This window comes from Gorilla gorilla, chromosome 13 (assembly GCF_029281585.2).
Source record: "Gorilla gorilla gorilla isolate KB3781 chromosome 13, NHGRI_mGorGor1-v2.1_pri, whole genome shotgun sequence".
Classification (NCBI taxonomy): Eukaryota; Metazoa; Chordata; class Mammalia; order Primates; family Hominidae; genus Gorilla; species Gorilla gorilla.
This window is the reverse complement of record NC_073237.2, coordinates 93,570,327-93,585,596: the sequence shown is the minus strand read 5'-3', so window position 1 is coordinate 93,585,596 and position 15,270 is coordinate 93,570,327. Positions and strand designations below refer to the sequence as shown.

Genomic DNA, 15,270 nt, shown 5'->3' with positions numbered 1-15,270 from the left:
GGGAGGCGCAGGTTGCAGTGAGCCAAGATCGCACCACTGCACTCCAGCCTGGGCAACAAGAGCAAAACTCCGTCTCAGAAAAAAAAAAAAAAAGAAAGAAAGAAAAAGAAAAAGAAGCAGAAGGCAGACTGTTAAGAACTTCTGAATGCTAGACTAAGTTCACTTATTAAAACGAAAAATTAATAGTATCCTAATAGCATCTTTTACTCTCTAATCAAGGCTAGTCCCGAGTCTATCCTTAACCCTAAACACACACTCACATAGTATTTATATCTACCTTTTGTTTTCTTTATTCAAATAATGCTCTCACCTCTATTTTTAACTGGCTAAAATCAGCATTTTTAACGCAAATATTAAAGTAAGCACCATAACATTATATAAAACAGTTTAAATGAAGAATTGAGTTAGAATGATATATTCTAACTTTTTTCTATGAAAAGGATCATTACTTTTGCAAACAGAATTAAAAAATCAAAAGGCAGACTTAACAAAAAGAGAAGCCCATTCACCACTAGGTTCTTTGACTTCTTTTTATCAGATGACTCATTTAAACTAGCAGTTCCTAGTAATCTTTATACCATCTACTTTTAGCAAAAAGACCTTCAAAATTTGCACCTAAAATACCCTAACAAAGTGCTAACATAGGGAAAGTTGCCAACATTTTTAATCAGACATCAAGTGATGGTATGTGTATGTGGGGTATGTGGTCTCGAGTGTTTATTTTTATTTTCTTTAGGAGCAAAGAAATGTAATAAACAACTGTTTTCATAAGAAGAAAAATATAAAACCATGTCACTGGGATAAGGGCAGAGTATAGTATCCTTAGTGTAATTTACATGTTTAAACTCTACATACATAAAAACAAATATTTCATAAGAATCTCTAGAATTCCCTAAAGTAAACTATGATTTTTTTTTTGAGACAGAGTCTCTGTCACCCAGGCTGGAGTGCAGTGGTGTGATCTTGGCTCACTGCAACCTCTGCCTCCCGGGTTCAAGTGATTCTCCTGCCTCAGCCTCCCAAGTAGCTAGGATTATAAGCGTGAGCCACTGCGCCCAGCTAGTTTTTCTATAAAGTAATATACCACCAATAATTTCTCATACACGGGATTAAGTGATAGTACTCTGGTTACTTTAAGGCTGGGATATTTATCAAAAGGAGACAGAAATCCAATAGCTGGCAATGACACAGCAACAGTTACTGAAAAGAACTGTTAATATTATCTGAAAGATTAAAACTGCATCTTGCACCTTTAATTTTCAACTCATCTGAAAAATGAGGGCCTGGAAAGTACTGTGTTCATCAACACACTAAACTTGGCCACAGGTCACCCTATATTCACACTTCATGTTCCTGTAACTATGTACACATCATCTATAAAAAGTTCCTTGTTTCACCTGAAAAGCAGCACAGACTAGTATTCACATCTACTGACAGCCATCATAACCTGAGTTAAGTGTGCAGCATAAACAAAGAGGCCTTTATAAAGCCAAAGGAAAAGCTCTTAGTAACGACCCGTTTCAGCTGAGACAAGCTGATCTCCACTTTTGAAATTATACTTAATCATTCACCAAAATAGCTGCATGTAATAAAGCACTTAAAGCATCTTTTTTAGAAAGGTAAAGGGGGCTGGGTGCAGTGGCTCACGCTTGTAATCCTGGCACTTTGGGAAGCTGAAGTGGAAGGATCACTTGAGCCCAGGTAGTTGAGACTGCAGTGAGCCATGATAGTGCCACTGGACTCCAGCATAGGCAACAGAGTAAGACCCTGTCTCCCCCAGCAAAGGAAAAGAAGGGAGGCGCTAATTTTCTATCAATTCCTTTTTATACTTAATTCACTTTCAATGCTTGCACTTTCAAATGTTTCAATATTTTTAAAAATGAAGTTTTAAGTCTTGATTCTGGAAGATAGTTCTAGAACTAGCACTAGTCCAATTTCAGAGGTTTTTATTGCAACCATTAAGAAACCATTCCATTTTCATTTAAGTCAAAAATACTTTAAAAGTTAACTTAAAACTTTGGTAGTTTGCTTGAATGTTGCTCTCATATGTACCGGGAAAGTTCTCAAGGTGTTAATATCCCAAAAGAGTATTCACGGGTTATCAATAAGAATCCCTACTGTGCTGGATCATTAGTTCTCAACATTATATGTATTACCATCCATCCACCTCTAAAGTCTCCTCTGCATAGCACAGAGTTTAATTTTTTCCAATGAAAGAAACTTCAAAATTAAAGAGATGTCATTACTCTTACACAATCATGATATCCAGACACCACCATCTTAAGTGGGAAGATTCCACTTACCACTACTGACTAACATGAAGAGATCTTTCCCAGATACTAAAGAGCTGAGGCAATTCATTGGCAAACTTTTGAGAAACATATACTTCAAGACTGTACTCATTAAATAATTGTTCCCCTGATCTTCAAATGCAACCTTCCCAACATACTCTTACTGAGCTCTTTGCACGTTTCATTGTTACATCAAATTCCTTTGTCTGATAATAGCTCAGTCTTCCTGAGCTCAAACTAGTACATCTACCTTCTTTGTTTTTAAACTAAAATCTTTTTATAATCATTTTTTAAATGCAAAAAATGGCAACGAATGGCGAAGACCTGAAAGGTCTTCTCTCAAGCTTCTAACAGCTCGTTTCAAATATTTGCTGAGTACCCACTCTGAGCTAGAAACAGTGCTGGTACATGAGGACACTGCCTCTTTTCTTCTTAAAGTAGTTAATCAGAAGAGACATTCCCATAAGTAAAAAGATTCCAGTACGTGTCATGTGTAGTCATCGACCTATGTATCAGGAAATAATGAGTTATCCCGAGGGAAACAGGCTAAAATGTCATCAGTGGTGAGTCTGAGTGATTACTTCCTAAGCTCCTTTATCTTTTCCAGATTTTCTGTGATATGTTATAATATGCACTTACTGCTTTTACAGCCTGAATAAAAATCTAAATACCCAAATTAATAGAAACAGTACTAGTAACATTTATTGACTCTTATTATATAATACCCTGTGTGCTACATGCTTCACATGCATTATCTCACTTAATAAAATCACCCTATTAAAAAAAGACTGTTATCCATATTTCAGAGAGGAGGAAGACAAAATATGAAATAATTTGCTGGAAATGTCTTTTTCAGCTAGAATTTTTACTTATTTCCTCAGAAATAAGCAGGGGTTGGGACAAAAACAATCAGTTGTGTAAATAGAAAAACTTGGAAATAGGTGCCATTTGTTTGATGTATAACCATAAGCAAGCAACTTAATCTCAGCGAGCCTCAGTTTCTCCTATTGTATTGTACTGCAAATGACTTAGTAGGCCCTAACTTATTTAGGTTCTCAAGAATAACTCATTCAGGGTTCTCAAGAATAAATGATACTATGTATATGAAAAATAAAGAACCCTGTCTGGCAAATAACTGACAACAGAATGCTAGTTATCAGTATCTTCATCAGTATAATCCAAAAAACCCGGACAAATTATATAACATCTCTGAGTTCAGTTTCTCTACCTGTAAACTGGGGATAAAAATACCTACACCATGCAGTAACTATGAGAATTACATGAGATAATACACAGTACAGTGCCTGCAATGTGGTAAAACAGTCAAAACAGCTATTATAATTATCCACAAGACAAACAAAATGGAGCTGGCTAAATAAGGTACAGTACATGCATATGATGAAATACTTTGCTGTTGAATATGTAAGGACATGATAAAAATATTGACAATGTATAGCTGTTTAAAAATTATGTAGATTAAAAGTATTCTTTAAAAATATATAAATATATGTTACAAAATATATCAAAAGTAACAAGAATACATTCTAAGATCTACGATTTGTGGATTCTTAACTAACTCAATTAAAAAAATAAAACAATTCTATTATCACCACCACTATATGAAGCAAGATGTTAAAACAACAATTTTTAAAATTCCCATATATATGTATTCAGACAAGCAGGAGCATCACGCCCAGATACCCCATTCCATTACATTATCACTAGGATTCTTTAACATACATATATTCTTCTCTGAACATTAAAAAAAGGGATTACTTTAAAACTTCGCAAATTTTAGTAAAAGAAAAGGAGGCTATTTTGCTTCTAAGACATACATTTTTAATTCCCACAATTCCAGGCTTTCACATTTTGTATTGTTTAATACAGAAAAATTATTCTGACTAAAAATATGAATAAAACAACATTTCCACAAGGGCAAATTCACCCCAAAAGACTGAGAATTCTAATTCTTAAAGGGAATAAAAATTAATGTCAGGTGTGGTGGCTCATGCCTGTAATCCCAGCATTTTGGGAGGCTGAGGCGGGCAGATCATGAGGTCATGAGTTAGAGACCAGCCTGCCCGTCTCTACTAAAAATACAAAAAATTAGCCGGGCATGGTGGCGTGTACCTTAGTCCCAGCTACTCAGGAGGCTAAGGCAAGAGAATCGCTTGAACCCAGCAGGCGGAGGTTGCAGTGAGTCGAGATCATGCTGCCACTGCACTCCACCTGGGCAACGGAGCAAGACTCTATCTCAAAAAAATAAAACCTAATATTTAAAATGAATATTTCACAATATAGGTGACACTAAAGTCACAATTCTGAGACTGTGACCAGAGAAGAGTGTCATTAAATTAACAAGATGAAATAAAAAATTATAGTTTCTTAATTTCTAAAACATTAATAGGCTAACATGAAAGGTGATATTCAGCAAAAGGTAGAAATAACTATCAGAGATACTGAAAAAACATGAATCCTGGCTTGGAAAAAACATATTAGATATTATATTGTAAAATAGTTAAGAAATGCTATTTCATTAATTTCAGGGTTTTACCTCTTTCTCTTCTTACTTTCATCGCAAATCATATATCATTCAAATTAATAACATTCAACCACCGACTACACATGGACATGCAACATTCATTCAACCTTGAAGGTGGGAAAGAAAAGAGAATTCTCAAAAGCACAGAAATCACTCTTTTAAGCTGCAAATTTTACAGAAGCTCTAATACTAAGCAGATTCTCCCCAGCAAAATGCATCTTTTCTTAATTCACAAAGGTCCAAGATATCCAAACAGTGAAACACAATCAAGATATCTGAATATATGAAGAGCAAATTATTTTAGTACTGTTCTCTCTTAGTGTCCACAAAGTAAGCCTCAGTAACCCACAGATTTTATTTTCAGTATTCTAATACTGTCTCCCTCTACTGTATAAAAAAGGAAATTGAAAGATTTTTATCATTTATTTCCCTTAAGACATAATTAAGAAAACTTCTTTCAATTTGTTTTCCCCCAAATAGTTTTTAGAGTTAGTAATCTAACAAGATTATGTTTGTGTGTGTGTGTGTATATATATAAAATATATATATAATATATATATAAAATATATATAATATATAATATATATAAAATATATATAATATATAATATATAAAATATATATAAAATATATACATAATATATATAATATATATAAAATATATACATATAATATATATAAAATATATATAATAAATATATATAAAATATATATAATTTATATAAAATATATAATATATATAAAATATATATATTATATATAAAATATATAATATATATAAAATATATATAAAATATATAATATATATATAAAATATATAAAATATAATATATAATATATATATAAATATATACAATATATAATATATATAAAAATATATAAAATATATAATATATATAAAATATATATAATATATAATATATATAAAATATATATAATATATAATATATATAAAATATATATAATATATAATATATATAAAATATATATAATATATAATATATATAAAATATATATATAAACTATATTATATATAAAATATATATAAACTATATAATATATATAAAATATATATAAACTATATTATATATATAATATATATAAAATATATATATAATATATAATATATATTATATATATTTAAAATATATATTATATATTTTATATATATATCATATATATAAAATATATATGATATATATAATGTATATAAAATATATATGATATATATTATATATATCATATATAAATATATATGATATATATTATATATATCATATATAAATATATATATGATATATATAATATATAAATACATAATATATATAATATATAGACATATATAAAATATATATAATATATAAATATAAAATATATAATATATAATATATAAAATATATATTATATATTATATATATATAAAATATATATATAATATATATGTATAAAATATGGAGATTCCAGGGACAGGACAAGAAAAATAATCATCCTTTAGAACAAATCCTTAGAATCTAAGTTCTTCAATTCAAAACTTAGGAAAAAACTAAGCAAAGGTGTACTAGTTTGGTTGGGAGTCAAGTGTATGTATGTCCCCTGGGCCAGGCTGAGCAATTTGGTTAACTAGGTAAACTTAGGGAAAGATTTAGAGTCCATTAACCTCAGATTTTTTTTTCACCTGCAAAACTAAGAATAAAAATACTCCGCCAGTGCCACAGGACTATAACTAGAACCCAATTTTGATTGATTCACTGAACTAAGCACCCACTGTGCAATACACATGGCAAGGGCTGCCAAGTTTAGCAAACAAAAATACAACACAGAACACACTTATATAATAAAAAATAGGCCAGGTGCAGTGGCTCACGCCCGTAATCCCAACATATGGGAGGCCGAAGTGGGTGAATCACTTGAGGTCAGGAGTTTGAATCCAGCCTGGCCAACATAGTGAAACCCCGTCTCTACTAAAAATACAAAAATTAGCCACGTGTGGTGGCTCATGCCTGTAATCCCAATTACTCAGGAGGCTGAGAAAGGAGAATTGCTTGAACCAGAGAGGCAGAGGTTGCAGTGAGCCGAAATTGGGCCACTGCACTCCAGCCTGGGCGACAGAGTGAGACTCTGTCTCAAATAAATAAATAAATAAATAAATAAATAAATAAATAAATAAATAAATAAATAAATAAATAATTCATTGTTCATCAGAAATACAAACTTAATTGAGCATGCTGTACTTTATCTGGGAACCCTAACTGAGGCACATACAAACATGCAAATAAGACACGCTTCTTAACCTCAAAGACTTACACAGGAATGAGGGATATGAAATGTATTCATAAATTACTATACAAGGAAGAAAAGTAGTTGCTTAGCATTTAAAGAAGAAAGGGGAAGAAAGGCAAACTGAGAACATAGTAAGTAGGACTGAAGAATGGTTAAAATCAACAAATGCAAGATTCAAAACAGAAAAAAGAATGAGAGATGAGAGTGCTTAATTACATCGTCAACTCTAGCCACACAGATCTGTGTATTTACCACACATGCTATTCTTCCACCAGTATATGAGATGGCTCAGTAATATAAGCTCATTATCATTTATTCACACTCAATTTAAATTACTTCAAATGGACACGCATTACCAATCTCTTGATAGACATACACCAAAAAAATCAAATTCATAATTTTTGGAAATATCTCCCTTTCAAATCTACCTAGAGTTTTGTGCTTGGTTACTCAAAATTATTTTATTAAACAAATTCTACACCATGTGGATAGGACCAGAAACAGACCAAAATCCTGATAAGGGCCGGGCATGGTGGCTCACATCTGTAATCTCAGCACTTTTGGAGGCTGAGGTGGGTGGATCACCTGAGGTCAGGAATTCGAGACCAGGCTGGCCAACATGGTGAAACCCCCGTTTCTACTAAAAATACAAAAATTAGCCAGGCGTGGTGGCGTGTGCCTATAACCCCAGCTACTCAGGAGGCTGAGGCGGGAGAATTGCTTGAACCCAGGAGGTGGAGGTTGCAGTGATCTGAGATCATGCCACTGCACTCCAGCCTGGGCAACAAGAGCGAAACTCTGTCTCCAAAAAAAAAAACTTGGTAAGATTTCATCCCTTTTCTCACTTTCTATTGTCCCAAGCAGCTATTTCATAAATCTGCCTCATAATTAACCAGCTCTGTTCTTCACAATCTTTAAATAAATAAATAGGCGATCCTTTTTAGCTAGATGCAAAAAAACTACTTCACTTTGCACTTCCTTCTCCAACCCTCTGAACCTGTCTCCTTTCTACAGGTCCAGTTACCATTCTTCATGACACAGGCCAACCCTGATCCTATTCCACAATAGGAAACTTCACATGTCCCTAGAACTTCAACTTAATAAATAGTAACAGTATGCTGCAGAACTTTGTATAAAAAAGGAGTAGTGGCCGGGCACTGTGGCCCACACCTGCAATCCCAGCACTTTGGGAGGCCAAGGCAGGTGGATCACTTAAGGTCAGAAGTTCGAGACCAGCCTGGCCAACAATGGTGAAATCCCATCTCTGTTAAAAATATAAAAATCAGCCGGGCATGGTGGCAGGCAACTGTAGTCCCAGCTACTCAGAAGGCCGAGGCAGGAGAATCACTTGAACCCAGGAGGCGGAGGTTGCGGTGAGCTGGGGTTGTACCACTGCACTCCAGCCTGGGCAACAGAGAGAGTCTCTGTCTCAAAAATTAATTAATTAATTAATTAAACATAAAAAAGGAGTAGTAATGGAAAAAGCCTACCTATATCATTTATTCGCCTGAACTCATTTATCATTATACCTTCATATAATTTTACAGCTGAAAGGACTCCAGAGCTCATTTGGTCCACGGACCTCCTTTCAAAGGTACTAAAAATTTAGTCATAGTCATTTTGTGCCTAGACTAAATTCTCAGGGCTAGCAAAGATCCAGAGTCAGATTTCTTGATTTTCAGTTCAGTACTTTTCTTACTAAATTACACTATTACCTACATTTTTTTTTTAATTGAGGCAGAGTCTCACTCTGCCACCCAGGCTGGAGTGCAGTGGCGTGATCTCGGCTCACTGCAACCTCCATCTCCCAGGCTCAAGTGATTCTTCTGCTGCAGCCTCCAGAGTAGCGGGATTACAGGCGCGTGCCAACATGACCAGCTAATTTTTGTATTTTTAGTAGAGATAGGGTTTCACCATGTTGGCCAGGCTGGTGTATAACTCCTGACCTCAGGTGATCTGCCCAACTCGGCCTCCAAAAGTGGTGGTATTACAGGCGTGAGCCACCACGCCTGGCTATTATCTACATGCTTTGAGTGATAGTTAAATATTCTCTGAATATTAATTCTATTGTATAGCTTTATTTCTTTTTGAAAATATAAAGGAATCTAAAACTTAAACTGTAATTTTTCATTGTTCCCTCATAATGAAGTAACATAATATTTAGCTTAATTAAAAAACAAAACAAAACAAAAAAGCAGATTCATCTTTACGGTAGTTTGTCCTTTTTTTTTTTTTTTTTTTAGATGGAGTCTCGCTCTGTCACCCAGACTGCAGTGCAGTGGCATGATTTTGGGTCACTGCAACCTCCATCTCCTGGGCTCCAGGGGTTCTCCCACCTCAGCTTCCTGAGTAGCTGGGATTACAGGCGCCTACCACCACACCTGGCTCACTTTTGTATTTTTAGTAGAGACAGGGTTTCACTATGTTGGTCAGGCTGGTCTTGAACTCCTGACCTCAACCGATCCACCTGCCTTAGCCTCCCAAAGTGCTGGGATTACAGGCATAAAAATCTGCACTCAGCCTAAAAAGCTTTTTAAAGAAATAGAATATATTAGCGGGCTTGGTGGGGTGACATGCACCTGTAGTCCCAGCTACTTGGGAGGCTGAGGTAGGAAAACTACTTGAGCCCAGGAGTTTCAGGCTGCAGTGAGCTATGATGGCACCACTGCACTCCAGCCTGTGTAACAGAGCAAGACACTGTCTTTTAAAAAAAAATTAAATTAAAAGTTACTTTTATTCAATTCCACCATAATTTTTAATAACTGAAAAGACTTGTAGGTCTTCATGCCCAAAACAATAAACATTACGCTGAATTAAAGATAAACATTTCCAATTTTCCTTAACTTTTGTCTTAGCCTATCATAAAAAGCCCTACAAGTGATTCAAACTGTTGGACCTAAATAAATGTAATAAGGTTTTAGTAAGGAACAGATAAATAATCATTTTGACCATACTAAAACATACCAAATTGATTTTAACCACATGATAAATTCATTAAAATAGCCCAATAAATTTCATGACTAGAAACTTCCATATTTATGAAAAAATGGCTTTATTTCAGTTCCTAGAGGAACCAGTACTTAAATGGAATTGCTTAATATTTAGCTGACAGAGAGCTCATCCTGAGTCCTGTCTCAAATATATTGGGTACTTGAAATTTAACCTAAGTAAATAAAAACATGAAGAATGAAAACTCTGGACTTACCACCTCAGATTCTGAGCCATTAAAACATAAAAAGGAAGCATTTTCAGTTAACAGTACATTTAAAGGCAAAGGTATTTATATGATTTTTATTGCACAAACATACTGATTAAGCAAGCCAATTCTCCATACCTTTCAACTAAAGAAAAGTGGGTTCATTTTGCCTCCTGAATTCATTTTAGACTCCTTAGTAATTTCTTTTTTTGAGACGGAGTCTGGTTCTGTTGCCCGGGCTGGAGTGCAGTGGCGTGATCTTGGCTCACTGCAACCTCCGCCTCCTGGGTTCAACTGATTCTCCTGCCTCAGCCTCCCGAGTACCTGGGGCTACAGGCACGCACCACCACGCCCGGCTAATTTTTGTATTTTCTTAGCAGAGACGGGGTTTCACCATGTTGCCCAGGATGGTCTCAATCTCCTGACCTCGTGATCAGCCTGCCTAAGCCTCCCAAAATGTTGGGATTACAGGAGTGAGCCACCGGGCCCCGGCCTAGACTCCTTAGTAATTTCTTACTGATATGCCATACCAGCAAATTCACCCAAATCTCGTTTTCAACCTAAGAAGCTAGGCAAAAAACAGTATATTTTTGGAAGTCTACATTTAAGGAAACATGTATTATTTAAAATAAATTATAAAGGTAAAAACAAATTTGTTTAAACCAAAAAATTTCAAATGTTTACTTCTTTTTAAATTGAAATACCATGGGAGATCTACATACCATTCTGAGCTTCGACACCTTTTAATCCAGTCACTGAAATTAGCATCTGCACCTAGAAAGAAAAACCTATCACATCACTCATCTGCACAACCTGTTAATCAGCAAATACTTATTAAATACCTATTACATCCCAGGCACTGTTCTAGGCACTGGGGAGTCAGCAGTGAATAAAACCTGTCTTAACAGAACTTATGGCAAACTCTGTTATAGCTATAAACATACCAATAGTTTAACACTTGGTTGTTTATCCTGAAACATTTTGATTTTTTAAAATTAATTTTAACTACAGTCAACCTCACCAATTTCATAGATATAAATAATGTACATTTCCCTCAATCCCTCTGCCCTTAGAGAAGCTTCCTCATACACACAACAAAGTCAGATCTAAATCAGACTCCCAAAATGCCATTAGTTAGGGTGGGGAGAAGGCTTGGTAACTGGGAGCTGAGTTGAGGTCCATAAGCCTTTCCCAGCCCCAGCTCACTCTTCAATGCGGCTACCTATTCAGTCCATTATTCTCTCAGTGGCTTTATCTGTTCCCATCCCTTTCCTACCAACACCAAGAAGCATCTTTAAATTCTGTGAAGTTTTCTCATATATCCAAGTTACATGGGGGTCAAGAGGCTACAGGTGATAAATTATATACTTACAGATAATAGTGTAAATGTATGCATAAACAAATTATTCACTTCTGGAGACACAGAACAATGATTACATTTATACACAGTGCATAGTGAAATACGTTAAAAACATTGAGAGTACTCTAAATAAAAGCCTATTAATTCAAGTTAACTCCAGCCAAGAGTAATCTGGAAATTTTAAATTAAAAATTTCTTAAAACAAAATTTTCTAATTTACTAATTTATAAAAGAAATACAACTACATGGGCCTTAATAAAAATTTTAAATATACTGTCTCACACACACTATATTCTAGAGAAGAGGGTTTGAATAACTTATTATTTTAAATAATCAGTAACTAAAATCAGGCAGTCTATCATACAAAGAGGGGAAAAGGTAATATTCTGAGTTATAAATTTTTTACCCTGTCTGATAAAAATAGAAGCCTAAAAGTTTAACTTAAATTTTTCCTGGATTTAAATGTAAAGATAAATTTGTTTTTTAGTGAAATATCCTCAATAGCAATTTTACCAAAGAGACCTTCTTCTGAAGGCCACCTCTGAAGTAATTAGAGAATAAATGTCAATGGCATGATATTAAGATATTATTCGGCCGGGCGCGGTGGCTCACATCTGTAATCCCAGCATTTTGGGAGGCTGAGGCGGGTGGATCACGAAGTCAGGAGTTTGAGACCAGCCTGACCTACATGGTGAAACCCCCATCTCTAATAAAGATAAAAAAATTAACTGGGCGTGGTGGCACGCACCTGTAATCCCAGCTTCTCTGGAGGCTGAGGCAGAAGAATCACTTGAACCCGGGAGGCAGAGGTTGCAGTGAGCCAAGAATGCACCATGCACCATTGCACTCCAGCCTGGGAGACAGGGTGAGACTCTGTCTCAAAAAAAAAACAGAAAGAGAGAAAGGAAAAAAGGAAGGAAAGAAAATGAAAGAAAGGAAAGAAAGAAAGAAAACTCAAGAAAAGAATTTAGGGGCCAAGTGCTGTGGCTCATGTCTGTAATGCCAGTGCTTTGGGAGGCCAAGGCAGTAGGATCACTTGAGGCCAGGAGTTCAGAGACCAGTCTGGGCAATGTAGCGAGACCTCATCTCTACACAAAAATGTTTAATGAATTAGCTTAGTGTGATGGTACATGCCTGTATTCCCAGCTACTCAGGAGGCAGAGGCAGAAGGACAGCTTGAGCCCAGGAATTCAAGGCTGCAGTGAACTATGATAGTGCCATTGCACTCGAGTTTGGGTGAGAGTAAGGCTCTGTGCCCCCAGGTCCAAAAAGAAGAAAAAAAAAAGAAAGGAATTTAGGCAGGAAACTTTTCTATTGCTCTTAATAGTAATAAGGCCTAGAAATGTAGAGGATGAGGTCAGGCATAAAGGCTCACGCCTGTAACCCCAACACTTTGGGAGGCTGAGGCAGGTGGATCGCTTTAGCCCAGGAGTTCAAGACCAGCTTTTGTAACAGGGCGAAACCCTGTCTCTGCGGAAAAAAAAGAGCAAAATTTAGTGAGATGTGGTGGCACGTGCCTATAGCCCCAGTGACTTGGGGGGCTGGGGTGGGTGAATCACTTGAGCTCAAGAGGCGGAGGCTGCAGTGACCCAAGATCACACCACTGCATTCCAGCCTGGGCAACAGAGTGAGACCTTGTCTCAAAAAAAAAGAAAATGTAGAGCATGGTATGACCCATGTTTTTTCAGGGTTTTCAAGTATGTATCAAGGCACTAGATAACTTGACTCTGGAATTTGCTAGGAGTGTAGATATGCTGTCTTCCTGACTGAATAGCCCTATTATTCACATACCAAAACTGAAACCGGGATAAGCAAATTTGACAATAAGCCCTGTCACCCAGACCTTTCTTTTCCTAATTTGTAGCTTCCATTTGTGTAATCAGGCCTAAAATCTCTTTTTTGAATAGGTATACAGCAGAAAAGCAAACATTCAAAGCAGTACAGAGTAAGAATTTAACATATAATACGTAAGAGCAGAGCTTCTTAACTCAGCACTACTGACATTTTGAACCAGATACTTCTCTGTTGGGCAGGACTGTACTGGCCATTATGGGATGTTTCGTAGTACCCCCTGGTTTATACTCATTAGATGTCAGTAGCTCCTTCCCCATCCACCATTCATGATAATAAAAAATTTCTTCAAACATTGCCTAAAGTTTCCTGGGAAACAACTGCTTCCAGTTAAGAATCACTGCTTTACAGAATTGTGATAAAACTCTATCATAACATAAAGATAAAATAATAGTACGAGTAGGACTATGTAGTCTACAATTTTCTGGGATTACTCATAACCTCTGTCTTAGTATTTTTCCGATTTTAAAATTCTTGCTCTCACAATTCCTATATATGTCTAAATATCCATAATGCTATGATAATTTTCATATATTCCCCTCAAAAATATAACATTAAAAACTAACAATACTCTCAAAACTCTGGGTTTCTTCTGTACTCTCTCATAATTTATCCAAATGTACACTTCACTTCTCCATAAAAACCTTACTGTTAAGATTTCCCATCTCAGCATTCTTAATAACTTAAAATGAACAGACTTCTGACCAAGAAAGCAAATTAAACTCTCATTTCTCCATTAGAAAAAACAAAGCCAGGCCAGGTGCTGGTGGCTCACACCTGTAATTCCAGCACTTTGGGAGGCCGAGGCAGGTGGATCACGAGGTCAAGAGATCGAGACCATCCTAGCCAACATTGTGAAACCCCACCTCTACTAAAAATACAAAAATTAGCTGGGCATGGTGGCACATGCCTGTAGTCCCAGCTATTCGGGAGGCTGAGGCAGAAGAATCACTTGAATCCAGAAGGCGGAGGCTGCAGTGAGCCGAGATCACGCCACTGCACTGCAGCCTGGGTGACAGTGAGAGACTCTGTCTCAAAAAAAAATCATAAATAAAATAAAGAAAAGAAAAGAAAAAAACAAAGCCAGACTAAGTAGAGAGAGCTATGTTAAGTGTTTCCATATAGTTTTTTACTTCTAATGGCAAGTTTATCTGTGGTTTAAATGCTAAAAGGCTAATTTAACCAATTTTAAGTGATCTCATATCTGCAATCAATATGATACGTAATTAAGGTGAGAAAAACAGGTATTGGGTTTCTGTAATTAACTTGAGATTAACATTAACAAAATTCAGCTTTGGTATTTAAGACAGAAATGGATAAGTTTATAAAACCATAATTTAATATTTACTAATTTTTGTCCTTCTATAAAAGTTTCTAGAGCAGCAGCATAGTTTTTTTAATGGTATTCACATATCCTGCATGAACATATTTAAAACAAATTAACACACACACAAGATCTGGAAAATAGCCTTCTTTCTAAATAAAAACATCTTAGTATTTTCTATTGTTGAAAGAAAAAATTTATTTTAAGCATATGTTAGTGAGCCAAGAGACTTTCTAAAATACTGTTAACATCTAGTACAATTTCTAGTAAAATTCAATTTTAGAACTTACTTCAGAAGGAATTTCACTTTAATTGTACATACTTGCTTATTCTTATATACAAAGGAATTAAAGCAGTTTCTTACTTAAAGAATAAAGTTACATTTATCAACAGAAACAAGATGGGATATAAAGCACATAGAGCTTTC

At 35.2% G+C, this 15,270-nt stretch overlaps 1 protein-coding gene across 3 annotated transcripts in view; it reads right to left on the bottom strand.

The window, feature by feature from the left end:
* The window catches only part of LOC134756891 (stimulated by retinoic acid gene 6 protein-like), a 50,974-nt gene that overhangs the window by 29,535 nt on the left and 6,169 nt on the right, over positions 1–15,270 (bottom strand). For 2 of the 3 annotated variants that reach the window (XM_063696604.1, XM_063696605.1), the window contains one exon: positions 14,868–14,934. The gene's annotated coding sequence lies outside the window, so the exon portion shown is untranslated. Of the gene's footprint in view, positions 1–4,845; positions 4,941–11,030; positions 11,083–14,867; positions 14,935–15,270 lie in introns of all 3 variants that reach the window. The other variant, XM_063696603.1, reaches the window with a different exon arrangement.